Below are 15,821 nucleotides of genomic sequence, written 5' to 3' on the forward strand. Positions count from 1 at the left end.
TACATCAGAATTCTAGTCCCTTCATAATAGTCACTGAAAACTTTTAAAATCAAGTATGTTTTGCTATTTTTATTTGACTTACAAAATAATTGTTAGAAGTAGAAGAATTACCAGAAGAATAGATGAAGTTATGTTGGTGCTTAAAAGTTTATGAATCCTTTTGAATTTTCATTTTTTTTCTACATAAATATAACCTAAAATGTGCTTTTTTCTCCACATAAGACCTAACCTGAAAAAAGAGAATACAATGAAAAATGAGTAAAAAATATTATAGTTTCTCATTTATTTGTTAAAGAAAATGATCCGGACTTCTGGGTTGAGCCCTCCTCACTGACGGATCATAGATCGCGACTGTCCGCGGCTTTCGTTGGAGAGCCCCGATCATTGCGATTAGGGGCTGAAGCTGCCTTGGAGGGGCAGTGGAGTAAGGGGAAGCCACCAGCCAGGTTGAGGGGAGCCGCATCTCCCCTTCAGGGCTTGATCTTTTCCCCCCCAAAGATGACTGAAGCGGTGGTCCAAAATGGCCACCCCCAAGAGGAGGACTCAGCTGGATTAAGATTTGTGCAGGAGTGAAGAAAGAGGTGGATAACATCTGAGCCAGGACAATTGGGCGAAACAACCAAACAAAAAGTACCCTGGGATTAAGGTAACAGTGAACTTTTAAGAAAAGAAAAGTGAGCAGCGAAAATACAAAGGGACAGGAAAAAAATAAGAAAATAATTTTGACAGCTAAGTCTGGCTTCGAACTGGGAAAGGAAGAAGCCAGAATTAAAGACTTAATTAAATTGGATTAAAATATTTTGGCAATAAATAGGCATAAAATAAAGCTGGATTTAAGATTGTCAAAAAATAATAATAATAAAATTTAAAAATTGGAGACTGGATTGCTCTGGAATATTGATGTTCAAAAAACCCTAAATAATAAAATAGGGGGGAAAGGTGAAGACTTTGTATAACGGAGAGTGTCATCTTCTGGATAAAAACTTAAATTCAAACAAAAGGGAAATCATCCTGTTTCTGTATGAACTTGTGTCGATATAATGTCAAAGAAATATTGAAACAAAGTAAGAATCTTAGAAAGTGAAAGCTGAACCAGAACAAAGAAAGAAGCAAGGAAAGACTGACTGTGGGATTGATTGGTGTTTTTGGTATAGACCCTGGGTTGGAACAATTGAGAACTTGAGAAAACTTGAAAAAGAAAGAAGGAAAGTAAAAGTGTTTTTTGTGGACTTTAACGATTATAAAATATAAGAGTGTGTAATGATGATATCTCTTCGGGAATTAAAAATGGAACTTAAAAATATGAGAGAAATACTACAGGAAAGAGGCAAATCACTTTGTTCTGTGTTAGAAGAAATGGAAATGGCGATTGAAGAACAAAAAGAAAGAACTTCAGAGGAGGAGGAGTCGGCTCAAGGAGAAGCCATCTTAAATAGACAATTAACACAAAGAATATTATGAGGGGAAAGAAGGAAGGCTAAAAAGTTGAGATTTAAGAAGGTAATCAAAAAAGGGAATACCTGTGAAATCAGGAGAGGTAGAAAGGTGCAGAAGAAAAAGGGAAAGGAAGATATCAAGAAAGAGAGGGATATAAACTGGAATGAGAAAAGATATGGGAAAAAGAGGGGGAGGAGAGGCAGTAAGAAACAGGTGCAGGAAATAAAGAAACACGGAAATAGGAAAATGATTAAAAGAAACTGTTTTTTTAGAGATAATGGTTGATGAATTAAAAAGGGGATTCTGCAGGGTCATAAAGGGTAACAAGAATATATTTGCAATTAAAAATACTTAGAAAATAGGTATATAGATTATTAAAAGAGGGATAGATACTGATAACTCTTATTAGATGAATATACATTTTTATTTTTATCTTTAAAAGAAAAGTTAAGGTTTATGTCAGCTGTTCGTCTGAGATTGAGTGAATGATAAGATATCAACTCATTCCTGTAGCTTCAGTGAAGTTTTTTATTCATCTTCCACACCACAACAACAGGTAACAGCGATCAAATTATGTTTAAAGTCAGCTCTGGGTTTCGTTGCAATCCAGAGCTGTATTTATACATGTTATACTTTGGATAACAACATAATTACTATAACCACCTTCCATCTGGCTTCACTGCCTAACATCCGGCATCCTTAAATTAAAGAAACATGGGAACTGCACCTTTCCCCTGCTCAATGAGTCCATGTACCCTCATTTATTTCTTAACATTATTACAACATCACCCCCTTGACAGCCAGCCATGAATCATTATTATTACACCACTCCTTGTCAGGAAGCTGATGTTAGTTATTTGACGAATATTCATTATAGCGTCCACGTGGTAACGCTAGGCAAGTGAAAGAATATGGTCGTATCACATCCTGGCTGTTTCGACTGCAGTCTGTTCTTTATTGGAGTCATGACAGTTTATTGAAGAAATTGTAATAATTGAAATGAATGTGAAAATGTTTAAAAATGAGGTCAATATCAGTAACCAGGAATTAAATAATCAATTTTTCCCTTTTACCTTTTTGAAATTAGAAATAAAATCAAGGGGGGAAATATATTGTGGAATCCAAATGAAAAGATGTAATTATTGTAACTACTTAAAAATAAAGGTTTATTGGGAATTAAGATGACGGAATAAAGGTATATTTTAACCACTGAGGTGTCACACTCAAAGAAGTAAAAGGGGGGAAACCTAAGTTTGTTTCTTTTTCGCTTGTGTTAAAACTTGTATTAATCTAGAATTTATAGAAAGAATGTGTGATGAAAAGAAAATATGACAGATTAAAGAACTATTTAAATTAATAAGATAATACAGACTTTTAAAAGGAAGGAGACACATTGGTAACCTTTTTTTATTAGGCAAACATATATTGTTATTTTTATTCTTAAAATAAATATTAAAGGATTATATATGTAATAATTGAAATGAAATGAAAGGATGTTTGGATTGGGATTAATGTAAAAGAATAGGATTAATTGGCTTGTTTTTCTCTTTTCTGAAAATTTGGAATAGAAAAGGTAATAATAGAATAAAGTATGCATATATGAATGTATAATTATTGTCATATTTGTATGTAAAAGTGATGGTCCGGAAATATGTTGTCCTCTAAAAAGAGCCTTTTGTTTTTATGTGAAAAATTGAATAAAACTTGTTTTTTTTAAAAAAAAAGAAAGAAAGAAAATGATCCAAGCTAATTAATTCAAACAACCTTCAGCCCCAGTATGAATTTCTTCTTCAAATTATTTATTAAGAGTAATGTGCAGAACAGGAAAAATTACATGCACAGCCTAATTCTATGCAACATGCACATTGTCTTAAAAGTATATCTTAGTCCATTAACTAACTTTCAAGTAATGTCTTATGTATTTATTAATTTAATTGTGCATAGCACGTAAAATCTTTCCTTTACTTTAGCTGCCTTTTTGCACATTTACTGTAGGACGACATCCAATTGATATGATCTAAACATAAGCAGTGTTTCTATGCACTTCTGCCTGACTGCAATTACATAGAAGTGTAATATGCTTAGCATCTGCGTGCAATAATCACTGAGTGCAGAACAGCTTGATCACCATCAATGAAAATATATCTTCATAACAAAAATAACTAAACCTTGGGAAAGTAGTAAATATTCTTCATGTGACATTCCAGAATAAATACAATTCCTACAGTGTTGCAGTGAGATCAGTATTTACCTCATACTGAGTTCTCAATCTGTTTTTCCTGGATTTTTCTATAAAGTTAAAAGTTTTATTGCTAAGGACATTAAAGTCACTTAAGCTGAACATTCCTTCCCCTACATGTATAAGAACACCGTGAAATAGTTACAATAAGGAGAATTTAATATAGTCTACATTGGAAGCCTTTCCATTTCTGAAATACCAAGTATGCTATGGATATTTTTGTCAGATGCAGTGGCTTTTCAGCAGGCCTGCACAAGAGGATGATGTAGGGTATGCCTTGTTTAATGTATGTTAGGAAAGAAGGAAGGGAGGGAGGATGGGAGGGAGGGAGGATGGGAGGGAGGGAGGGAGGGAGGGAGGGAGGGAGGGAGGAAGGAAGGAAGGAAGGAAGGAAGGAAGGAAGGAAGGAAGGAAGGAAGGAAGGAAGGAAGGAAGGAAGGTTCATATAATGAAATCCATACACAGCTGTGTATCTGCACTGTACTGAATGTGTTATTAGGAAATATAAGACAATGTAGATATAATATTGTCAAACATGATTCAACATCACTATACTGCTATGTATAATTTACAACCATCATCAACTTAAGAGAATGATAATATGGTATGGTGTATAAGACAATGGGTTTTAATCAACACTTGTTCATAGCTGTATTGTATAGAGATGTATACTGACATGTAGCCTTATTGCACTATCAGGTTGTTCCATTGCATATGCAGGCTAACAATAATTTTGGAAAGCAGGCATGGATGACAGTACCCCATACTCACCTATTGCTAACACAATCTCCACTTATTTTCCTTCTTATGTCAGTTCCAGCACTGTTTTGCAGTCTGACCAATGTTCATTATTTCCCAGACGCAGGAATGCTTATCATACATCAAGTCTGTTGTGCAGGGCCGCCGAGAGGATTATTAAGTATAAATAGGAAGGTGACTGAGGCTCTGGATAGGATTTCACCCTTGCGACCTCTCCTCACCCATAAACCTCTCTGTGCCCCATGTTATACAGAGGAACTGAGAGGGATGAAAAGCATGAGGAGATGTCTAGAGTGCCACTGGTGGAAGACAGGAGATGAACTCGATTGAACACAGGTAAGAGCTGCTACTAAGACCTACCTTATGGTGATTCATGAGGCGAAGTGTAAATACTTCTCCACACTAATTGCGTCTGCAGATAATCGTCCAGCGACCCTCTTTAAGGTGAGCCGTCTCCTCCTAGGGAAGGAGGAGATTGAGGTCTACCTGAAGGGGTGCGCTGAGGAATTTGCAGATTTTCTGGAAGACAAAATTGCTCGACTTCGTTCCCAGTTAGAAGCCCGCATGGTTACTGATCGGATGGAAACTCCTGAGGCAGGTTCTTGCCCTGTTATCTGGGAACAGTTTGACCCTGTTGCTCCTGAGGAAGTAGACAGGATCCTAAGGAGTATGCACGTGAGCACCTGTATTTTAGACCCATATCCCTCCTGTTTGTGAAAGCTTCCCAGGAGGTGACAGGTGGGTGGACTCTGGCGGTGATTAATGCTTCTCTACAGGAGGGACAGTGCCCCAGCACTTTAAGGAGGCTGTGGTCTGCCCTCTTCTTAAGAAGCCATTGCTGGACTCCACCCAGTTGGATAATTTCTGACCTGTCTTCAATCTTCCCTTTTTGGGGAAAGTTGTTGAGAAGGTGGTCACGCAGCAGCTCCAGAGGTTTCTGGATGAAACGTATTATCTCGATTCCTACCAGTCAGGATTCAGGCCTGGATTTGGGACAGAAACAGCATTGGTCACACTTTTGGATGATCTCTGGTGGGATTTTAAAGATTTTAAAAATTAGAAAAAGATATGTAATTGAATTAAGAAAGGAATGAGATAATTTAAAATAAGGCTATAGGAAGTAAAGAAAGGGAAAAGCTATTGAAAAAAATTGCAAAAATAGTTATAAGATATGGATTAGAATGTATAAGATAAATATGTATTGAGTTTATGTCTGTATGGAGAAGTGATAACCTGGGGGAACACTGTTCTCAAAAAAAGATATTTTATTTGTATTTGTATGTTTTGTGAAAACTTAAATAAAACTTTTATTAAAAAAAAAAAGAATAGTGGTGATGTTAGTAAAATGAGATCATCTATAAGTACTGGATTTTCCACCGAGATAGGGAATGAGATCATGCAAGTAGCAAAGAGGCCCATATAGGTTTTTAAACACTGCAGTGTGCTGCTAGCGCCATCTACAGGACCTCAATAGCTACTACAATGTTCCTTTTTTCAGCAGCCACAGAAAGTAGAAATCACCACAGAGAATCTTGGACTGGAGGCTTTGTTGTGTGATTCCTAAATGGTAAGAAGACTATCTGAGAACTAGGGCAAAGAGCTCTATAAACCTATCCGTTGCTTCTTTTTCATTATACTTTTGAGAAATCACACAATACATTTTGTGCTGTAATATTTTTTCCTTTTGTGGCCAAGACACTTGAATGCTCACTTGAGATTAAAGTAGTAAAGTTTTGTTTCCTAAACTCAGATGGGTTTGCCTGGTTCATTTGCAGCTTCTGACAAATTTTCACAGAAGCATTATTTTTCATATTTTATGTAAATTGAACTTATCATTCTCCTGCAGAACATGTTGCAAGCTGCAGGCAAGGGATCAGGAACGTCTTTATGCACTTTAGATATGAATAACAGGATTAGAGGCAGAATAAATTGAATGCATTTATAAATTAAATAAATTATTCAAATTCCCCGTATAGATACAGAAAGTTTTTGAGCAATTAGAATGTATTATACCATTACAAAGAAAAACCTGTCAGTGTTATTATATCATTTCCTTTTCTAGAAACTACAAGCTTCAGGGCCAGAGCAAGTTCCAGGGCCAGAGCTCCCAAGATTTGGCTAGCTTTGAAGAAAACAACACTGGATTTACTTGATGTGTTTGTAAACATTTTATTTCTTTACAGATATACAAGTAGAATATCAATGGGCCAGATGACAATCATATTGATGTCACATCAGCTTCCAGAGAGACAGGCACATGGTTACAAGATGTTTTCATTCAGAGCTGACCTAATGCATTGTGTTGTTTGTGGCAAAGCAACAAATATAGTGCTAACCTCACAAATCCTGGTAAAGAATTCTCAGTGCCAGGCTCATTATTTTGACATGAAAGATAAAAATTCCTATAAGCATTTGCCCCTATCCCCAGCAATAAATTACAGTAATGAAATACATAGGTTTTATCTGTATTCCTTGTCATGAGTCCCACAATCTGCTGTCTGAAGAAGCTGTTTGCTTATTTTCACTGGTATGGGCTTCTTATTAGCTTTGTTCCTTAAAGCTCCCTTTGTCTGCTGCTTGTATTTAGGATAGGATTCAGGGAAAGTGGCTTTTCTTCTAGCTTCGAACAGGTAGTTGTTTTAAAGAGAACACTCACTATGCCTAGTTATTATTATATTCTCCTAGTAGTTAAAATTTTCATTATGTTAGGTTTCCATTGTTCAAGTTTTTAATTATGTTGGATTAATGAAAGTAGTAGAAATATTTTTAAAAAATTATATTTCAAAAATGTATTCTGTCTATACCATGGGTATTTTTCTCCATTCTGTCTAAAAAAAGAAAATCAGTTTTAGAATGCTAGATTACTTGATTCTATATATTATATGACTAGAAGTGACTAGACAAAGAAACATAGAGATACACCTATATATACATTTGTGTGTGTATGTATGTGTATTTATGTGTATTATGTGTGTGCACATACATACATAGAGAATGTAAGTAAAATATGTGTGTCACTGATTAGCTCTGTGTGCACTGTATATCTCAGTCTTGTTCTAAAGTTTTTGCACATTGACTTGACTGTTGATTCTAGAAGTTTTTGTAGTCCATTACTTTCGAGAAAGACCTGGACCTGCAATTTTCCTCCAAAACCAATAAAAGTTGAAGAAATCATCACTGGAAAATGAAGCCCTGACATTTTAATTTTATCTTAACATAAAAAGGGTAATAAGGGGGATTTTTGGACATACAGTGATACCTTGGCACTCATTGTTAATTGGTTCCAGAAGATACAATAAGCACCAAAAAGGATGAGTACCAATCAAATTTTTCCCATAAGGAATACTATAGTGAGTCACAAGGTAGCCGACATTGACAAGTTCAAGCTGTGCATTGAGTACCAAACAAATGATGAGTACTGGGACAATATTTTCATGTCAAAACATGTTGAATATCAAATACGATGAGTTTCAAAGTAGTTGAGTACCAAGGTAGCATTGTATGTTATGTCTTCAGTGCAGTTAAATCATTTTGTTTGCTTAAGTGTTTAAATCTGTACTAGAATTTTAAAAAGTTTGAGCCAATCTTTTTAGCTAACCTTTCTCATAGAATTTGAGATAAAATGAAATTATAAATCTAATGAACAAACAAATACAGATTACAATTACATGTAGTGTATGCTGTTACTTTAATTGGATCTATCCAGCTTGTTGAAAACAATAAGGGCTTCCACCACTTGAGGGCACTCTGGTAATTTAAATTTTTCAAAGGAGAATTCATTGAATAAGAATAAAAGACTTTTATCTCACATATTTAATTACAAACAAATAGGAATAAAAAGATAATCAAAACTTTAAAAGAATAAAGCTAATCAATTATCTCTGTTGATCAAAGATGTAAGATAAACATCTTAACTACAAGAGGAGAATACAGAATTCTGAAAAACTCTATTAATTTAAATAAAACTCTGCATTGACTATTTTGCCAGATCCTTTAGGATATTTATTTAAGAAAGTTCACTGTTCTGATTCATTATTAGAAGATTAATAACTAGTCATGTCTATATACTGATTGTCATAAGAATTAAATCAAAAAGATCTATCTATCTACCTACCTACCTACCTACCTATCTTTGGTCTATTAATTTAAGGCACCAGGCTACAAAGCAAATGAACATGAGAGCAAATCCCTTCTTGTCCATGAAAGCCAGCTGGGTGACTTCATATTCTCTCAATCCAACAAACCGGATAGAGTTTTTGTTATGGGAAACATAGGACAAAGAAGATGTGTTGAATATGTTCACTGTCTTGAGTTATTTTTAAAAATACTAAAGGTGAGATATAAATAAATATGTTACTTTAAATTCATCTTAAAGAAAAAGCAATGAGCATGATTTATGTAAATCTTACGTTTCCAAGTTTGGTATCATACAAACACAGGTTTATAGTATTTTTCTTCAACCAATGGCCTTTTATTTGAAAAAGTGTGAACTTCCACCTTCTGTACTACTAGGGTGATTATTTGTAATCCAATAGTCTGGGGATATCAAATTATAGGATGATTTGCATATATACATGTGCATGTATACATATGGACACAGAGACATATTTTTTCACCGTAATCTTGCTTTGCCTTTCTAGAGTTTATTTATTTTTAGTTCTCAATATCTTAATTGCCTTTACTATTTTTTGTGTTTTTATAGGAATAAAAACAGGTTTTCATGTCCTTTTTCCATTTATCTGGATTCCTGACCTTTTGGTAGCATCCACTTATTTAACCTACTTCATAGATGGCTTATTTAGCTGTATTACTCAATTTGTAATTGTTTTAGAACTCACATAACCAAGAACATAACTGTGATTCAGACACACTGAGATCTATGTAATTTCAGAATGCAATTAAGTACTTCAATTTCCTTGAATTCAGATGCATCATTCTTTTGAACAACATTAGTGAATGACACTTTGAATCCAACACATGCTGTGCTTAACTGTGTTTAACTCTGGACTGGACTGTGGCCAATGGTCTTTAAAGAAATAGAGCTATTAATGTTGGTGGAATCCTACTGAGATCAGAATTATTATCTTAGTAGGTCAGACTCCCTCAAGTACTGATTCTATTTGTCTTACTTGATTTATGGGAGGATACATTTGACTTATACAATAATGTCACGATATTGGGATACATTGGGATCAGTTCCAGACCTCTAGTGATCAACAGCATAGAAACAGCAGAGTTCTTTCTCTACAGATTCTTCAGTATTGTTAATACTGGGAGATTGAAATTCTCCTTGTTTCTTCATATTAGTTTTGGTTTATAATGATTATCAAATCTTAAATCCTTTAAATAAACATAGCAATGCAATGATATACATTAATTAATATCAGGGGTGGGATTCAACTGGTGTTACTACCGGTTCAGTGACTACGTTTTGCGCATGCATAAGCACTTCACGCACATGTGCGCCTGACACACGCTGTGTGTCTGTGTGTGTGTCTGTAAAAACCCTTAAGCTGTGCCGCCCAGACAGCTGAAAAGCATTGCATGCAGATGTACAGCATTTGAAAAGCCACTTTTTTTCCTGCTTTTTCAACCTCAGTTGTGCTGCTCAAAGCAGCTGAGGTTGAAAAAGCAGGAAATAAAGGACAGGTAAGAGCCCAGGAGGGTGGGCCAAACAGCAGCAAACATAGAATTGGTTTGGTGTCTGCTGCTCTTTAGAGCTACCGGTTCTATAGAGCCAGGCAGAACCGGTAGCATGCCTCCTCTGGTTAATATATAAAACAGTTTCTGCACAGTTGTGTCAATATGCACAGCAAGATAGTGATCTATATCCTAACGTGAGATCCACACATAATTGGTTATTAATGTATGCCTTGTTCTGCAATTGCCATCATATTGGAATAATAGTCCATATCATCCCTATGAGAAACATTAAACCATACAATGATAGGAACAAAGTGTCCTCATTAAGCTGTATTACTGAAAAGAGCTATTGAAATCTCATGGGATAAATATATAACCCTAAAATGCTTTACCTGTGGAAAATATACTTATATCTTCCAATGTAAGTGCAATTCATGATTGATCCTTTAGTAGGAATCCTTTAGTAGTTTCTTAGGATATTTAGCAGAGAGAATTTAGAAAAAATTAATTTGACAGAATGCACAAAAGACTGCAGGGATACTTACTATATGCAGCTATTCACTTTTCTGTTTTGAGATTAATTCCAGACTTTTCTGCCTTCAGAAGACACAGTACACAAACCAGAAGGTTTGCCTTTATTATGCTTTTAAATGGTAGATATGAAGGAATTTTAAAATGACAATGTGATAGCTAAGAATATAAAAACAATTCTGATGGGCCAGGCCACAGACCTTTCTGCCCCACAATGATCAGCCAAATGCATTTTGGAAACTAACAAACAGCGCACAAGGAAGATTTTGATTCTAGAGACGTGACAAATCAAGAAGACTAGTAACTAGCCTTATTCTTCATGAATTTGTATAGTTCTCTTCATATTTTGGGTCTTATAGTGGTATGGCTGAGCCCATAGGATAGAAAGATAAAGATCTCAAACTTCCTTTCCCAGAATCTATTTGGGTTTCCATGCACTACCCTAAGCATACTTTTCTGGTTTCCTAGTATCAAGGGACGTGACTAAAATATCAGTCTTTCGTCCCAGAGATAAATAAATCTCACAAGATATGGACAAAATTATTTTTTTAAAAGAAGAAATGGAGGGAGGGAATTCAATGTATACAATTCATTACTTAAAATAGCTGTATTAATAGATTTCCATCTCGATTGATATTAATGATTACAAAAATAATTACAGTAATAAGTATTATAAAATAAAATATATTTTTGGGAATCAAGCCTGATTTAAGTAAATTAAGGTTGCTAATGAATGCCCAGTTTTCATAAGTGTCACAAAGCAATAAACTCAAAAAATAATAAAATTTAACAACTGTTCACATAACAAAAGCAACCCCATGCAGTACAGGTTTTTGTAGCTTCACAGCCGCTCCACAGCAGCTCTGTCACAGTGAAGAGTCAGGCTTGTCAGGACCACCTTCTTTCCTTCTTTTCGAGCTCCTGGGCAGCCATAGCTTGCTGATGGCTTCAGAAAAAAATGGAAGGCATCCAGAGCTTCTGGGCCACTGTAGCGTGCCATGGCTGCCGATGTCACCCCCTCATGCGCCCTGCCAATGTATCGGGCTCCAGAGCCGGTCAGAAAGCATCCAGAGCCCGACATGCATCCCCTTCTACCATGGCTCTGTTTGGAAGACAAAAGGGACCAGAGTGAGATATACATGCAAGACATTCCACCCTTTCCACCCGCTTTAGTGGGATATGCTCTATGAAATCTGTGTTGTAACTGTGGACCTGCCATATGGTTCTGATCCACCCAGGACGCCTCATCAATGGAATATTCTGTCCACTTGACTAGGTATTGAAGCCTGCCCCTCTGTCAGTGGGAATCAAGGATACTGTCCACCTCATAATGGTCATCATTCACAGGGCCCGATTTGTGTATCTCTGGGCCCATGCCTGTAGCTGGTTTAAGCAAACTACTATGGAATATTGGGTGTACACATTTAAACTTTGAGGGTTAGCGGATTGATCACCTGTACTACTGGAAAGGGTCTGATGTAATACCACCCCAACAGCTGTCATTTGTGTCTGCCTATATTACAAATGGCCGCCCAGGGTCTGGATATTTCAATATAGGTTCATTAGTGAACAACTGTTTTAACCTATCAAACGCTTTCTGACCAATGCTGTCCACTCTAGTTTTTGGTTTGGTTTTGGTTTTGTTACACCAAGATGTTTAGTCCTTAACAAATTGGTTAAAGGTAAGGCAATAGAAGCAAAAGATGGAATGAACTGCCAATAAAAATTGGCAAATCTGAAAAAACTCTGCAGTTGTTTTCGTGTTGTAGGCGACTACCAGTCCAATATTGTCCATCTTATGTGGGTCCATCTAAACACCATCACCTGAAATTCTATAATGATGAAATTTGCCCTTCGACAATTTGATGTATAATTTAGTGTTCAGTAATTTTTGGAGTACAGTTCTTGCTAACTCAACATGGTTCTTCATGTTATTAGAATATATTAAAATATTGTTCAGATAGATGAGAATGGCTTGATATAAATGCTCCTGCAACACATTATTAATCAGCTGCATGAAGACCGCTGGTGCGCCTTGAAACCAAAAGGCATGGTCTTAAATTGATAACTACCAAGTGGGCAATTGAAGGTTATCTTCCATTTATCTGCCAACTTGATGCATACCTGATAATACAATTTGTGTAGATCTAACTTTGTAAAGACACGTCTTTTAGCCAATGTGGACAAAAGATTCTTCATAAGTGGTAAAGGGTACAAGTGTTCCAAGCAGACAGTATTCAGTCTCGGAAATCAACACACAATCTCAATCTCAAGCATCTTTCTTCTCCCGAAACAATACAGGAGCCGCTACATGGGAACGGCCTGGTTGAATAAATCATTGAGGTAAGTTCTTGTCAATATATTTGCACATCTCCTCTAATTCTTCCTGAGTCATTGAATACATACAATGTTTAGGTAACTTTGCTCCCAGAGGCAGTTCGATGGCACAGTCTATTGACCTATGTGGTTGTAAAATGTCACTGCCCTTTTCATTAAACACTTCAGCTAAGTCCTTATATTCCACTGGATACGTGTCTTTATTAGTTAGTTCTTCTATTGATTTCTCCAACCCGGTTTTAATGTCATTTGTTTCTATGGGATGAGGTCCCACTGCAAGTCGTAGCTTTCTGAACCTTCCTTCCCACCAGATTGTGGGTTTCCATTTATCTAACCAGGATAGACCAAGTATTACTGCCTCGGTCATATGTTGAACCACTACAAATAAAAGCCATTCCCAGTGCTCTCCCATCACCAATTTCACAGGTTCAGTTCTATGTGTTGCTGGACTACCACCTAATATGGACCCATCCACTTGTTTGAACCTAATGGGAGTGTTCAATAACCCACAACCCGCCTGTGTCACCAAACACCTCGTACATCCTGAATCAATCAACGCCCCAAAATTCGCCACCTGATTGTTTCACCTATTGTGAAGTACGACTGGTATGAAGAATGGGCAAATGGGCATACTTACCATCGGGTCGTCCTCTGATCTTCTTCCTGAATGTCACCCTTGGATAGCACAGAACACCTGGGTAAGGTTGGATCATCTTCTGTTGATCTGTCTATATTGGTGCTAGTGTGTAACTTGCTTGCACCACTTGATCTTCCCACTGCCCGCCAGGTGCCTCTGCTCACTTGGCCATGAGGAGATCCTCCTTGGGTAGGTCTTCGGGTGGTAGTTTCTGCTGTACATGGTCCAGGTCCCAATGGTGGTATAGGATACTCTGCTGCCCTGTGTCCCTGTTTATTACATCGAAAGCACCTAAATGAACCGTGACCTTATGGACCCCTAGATGGAGTGCTACTCATAGGGATTGATTGGCTAGTAGGTCCCCACCTAATCCCAGACCCACCATCTCCTCAGGCTCGTAACTGCCTCAGACTAGAATCCAACTCAATAGCTGTTTGGTACCAATCTTCCAGCTGTTGTGGTAGGCCCCTGAACAAACAGGCCTGGAACCAAGGCTGACTAAAGTCAACTTTTCCATGTTACTTCTAAATTGTTATACATTACACAATTATACCTATAATAGTATTCCTTTTTATATAAAATGGCACCTTTTCCTATTTATTTTAACTTCTTGGATAAGCTGTCCATATGGAGATAGGAATCTGGAGTAGATGAGTCTTTATATGATGAAGCAAAGCAATTTTTATATATTTACCATTTAATTTTCTTTATTCTTAGCATTATCAGAGGTAGCCTTTGGAGAATTTCAATAAAGTGTAGAAGTATAGGCTCCACTCATAACAGCAATTTAATCTTAAGTATCAGCTTTTTATTTTTTTAAGGGAAGCATTTTTGATGAATAGCATGTGTGGTATAATTATCTGGATACCATCTGGAGGTTTTGGATTAATCTATTGGATATTACATGAAATTCCTTGGATTTATGTCAATCACTAAGACAGTGATTGGTAAAGTAGGGAAGAAAGTGGGTTTTCTTTATTACAAACATCATTCCACACAAGGAAATACTACCCTAAGAAAATCTGGTCTGGTTTTGACTTTCATACATTTTTAAAAGAAGAACATTTTTGGCAGCAATTTGGGACCACTCATAGAAATTCCATGTTTGTAAATTTCATCTAGATAAGTTATTCAAAGTTATATATTCTTGATTAATTATGCAAACTAGTTGCCAAGGAAAGCAAAACCAAGTCATTAGACAATTTTAGTTGTTAGAACTGTTCTCCATGTGAATTTTTAATTACAGCTGAAGATGGCAAAATTTATTTATGTATAAACGCATATGAACAGATTTCCACACAATCAAGGGTTTATGAAAAACAGAATTCCTCACTCTAAAACCCTGACACTCTGTGTATACTTGTCTTCATGAATGAATGTGACACACATGACAACATATGCTTTGTATATATGTGGAGAAAGGCTTGGAAAAGGTTTGGAAAAGTTATAAGATAATGATCTCCTAAGGGTATATATATTATGTTGTTTGTTTCAAGTTCTTGATAAATCTTCTGATTTGATGCTTAGTTGAATGACAAATAATGCATTTAGTATTATACACTACCAACAAATAGATGGCGGAACTGACACATTAGAACCTCTGATGTGTTATTTAGCCTCTTCTTTTACTTTAGCTGGTGGGAAGTTGTGAGAAAGAATTATGTTGCTGTGTTTGTGAAATGTGAGGCTGCTCTGAGTACTTGAGTGCTTTAAGCCAGTGGTCGCCAACCGGTGGGCCACGGCCCCCTGGTGGTTCATGAGAAAATTTTGGTGGCCTGCAGAGAAATATCACCCCCAGAGCACCCTCCAAAGCAATTAACCCAGGCTGCACGGGAACACAAGGCTGTGCTGCCCACATGGCCGGCCTGCAGGAACACAAGGCTTGCATCAGAACAACATGAGGTAGTGAGGGGGGGAAGAGCGGGGGGAAACTTGCCTGGCCACTAGATTGCTTCTTTCCACTTCTTTCTTCTTCTGAGCAGCTTAGGAATGTAAATGTCTTGGAGGGTGTGTGTGTCTGTGAGGGATCTCTGTGTTAGATCGGATCTCTCTCACCCCCTCCCCCTGAGAACAGAGCTCAAAAGTAGGAATGTGTTTGGAGGGGGTGGGGTATGTGAGAGATCTCCATGTGTTGTGTGTGTGTGTGTGTGAGAGAGAGAGAGTGAGAGAGAGACAGTGTGTGTGTGTGAGAGAGTTAGATCAGATCTCTCCCTCTCCCTCTCCCTCCCACCAACGTCA

This window comes from Notechis scutatus, chromosome 4 (assembly GCF_049901735.1).
Source record: "Notechis scutatus isolate UNSWTSFEM ecotype Mainland chromosome 4, rNotScu1.2, whole genome shotgun sequence".
NCBI lineage: Eukaryota > Metazoa > Chordata > Lepidosauria > Squamata > Elapidae > Notechis > Notechis scutatus.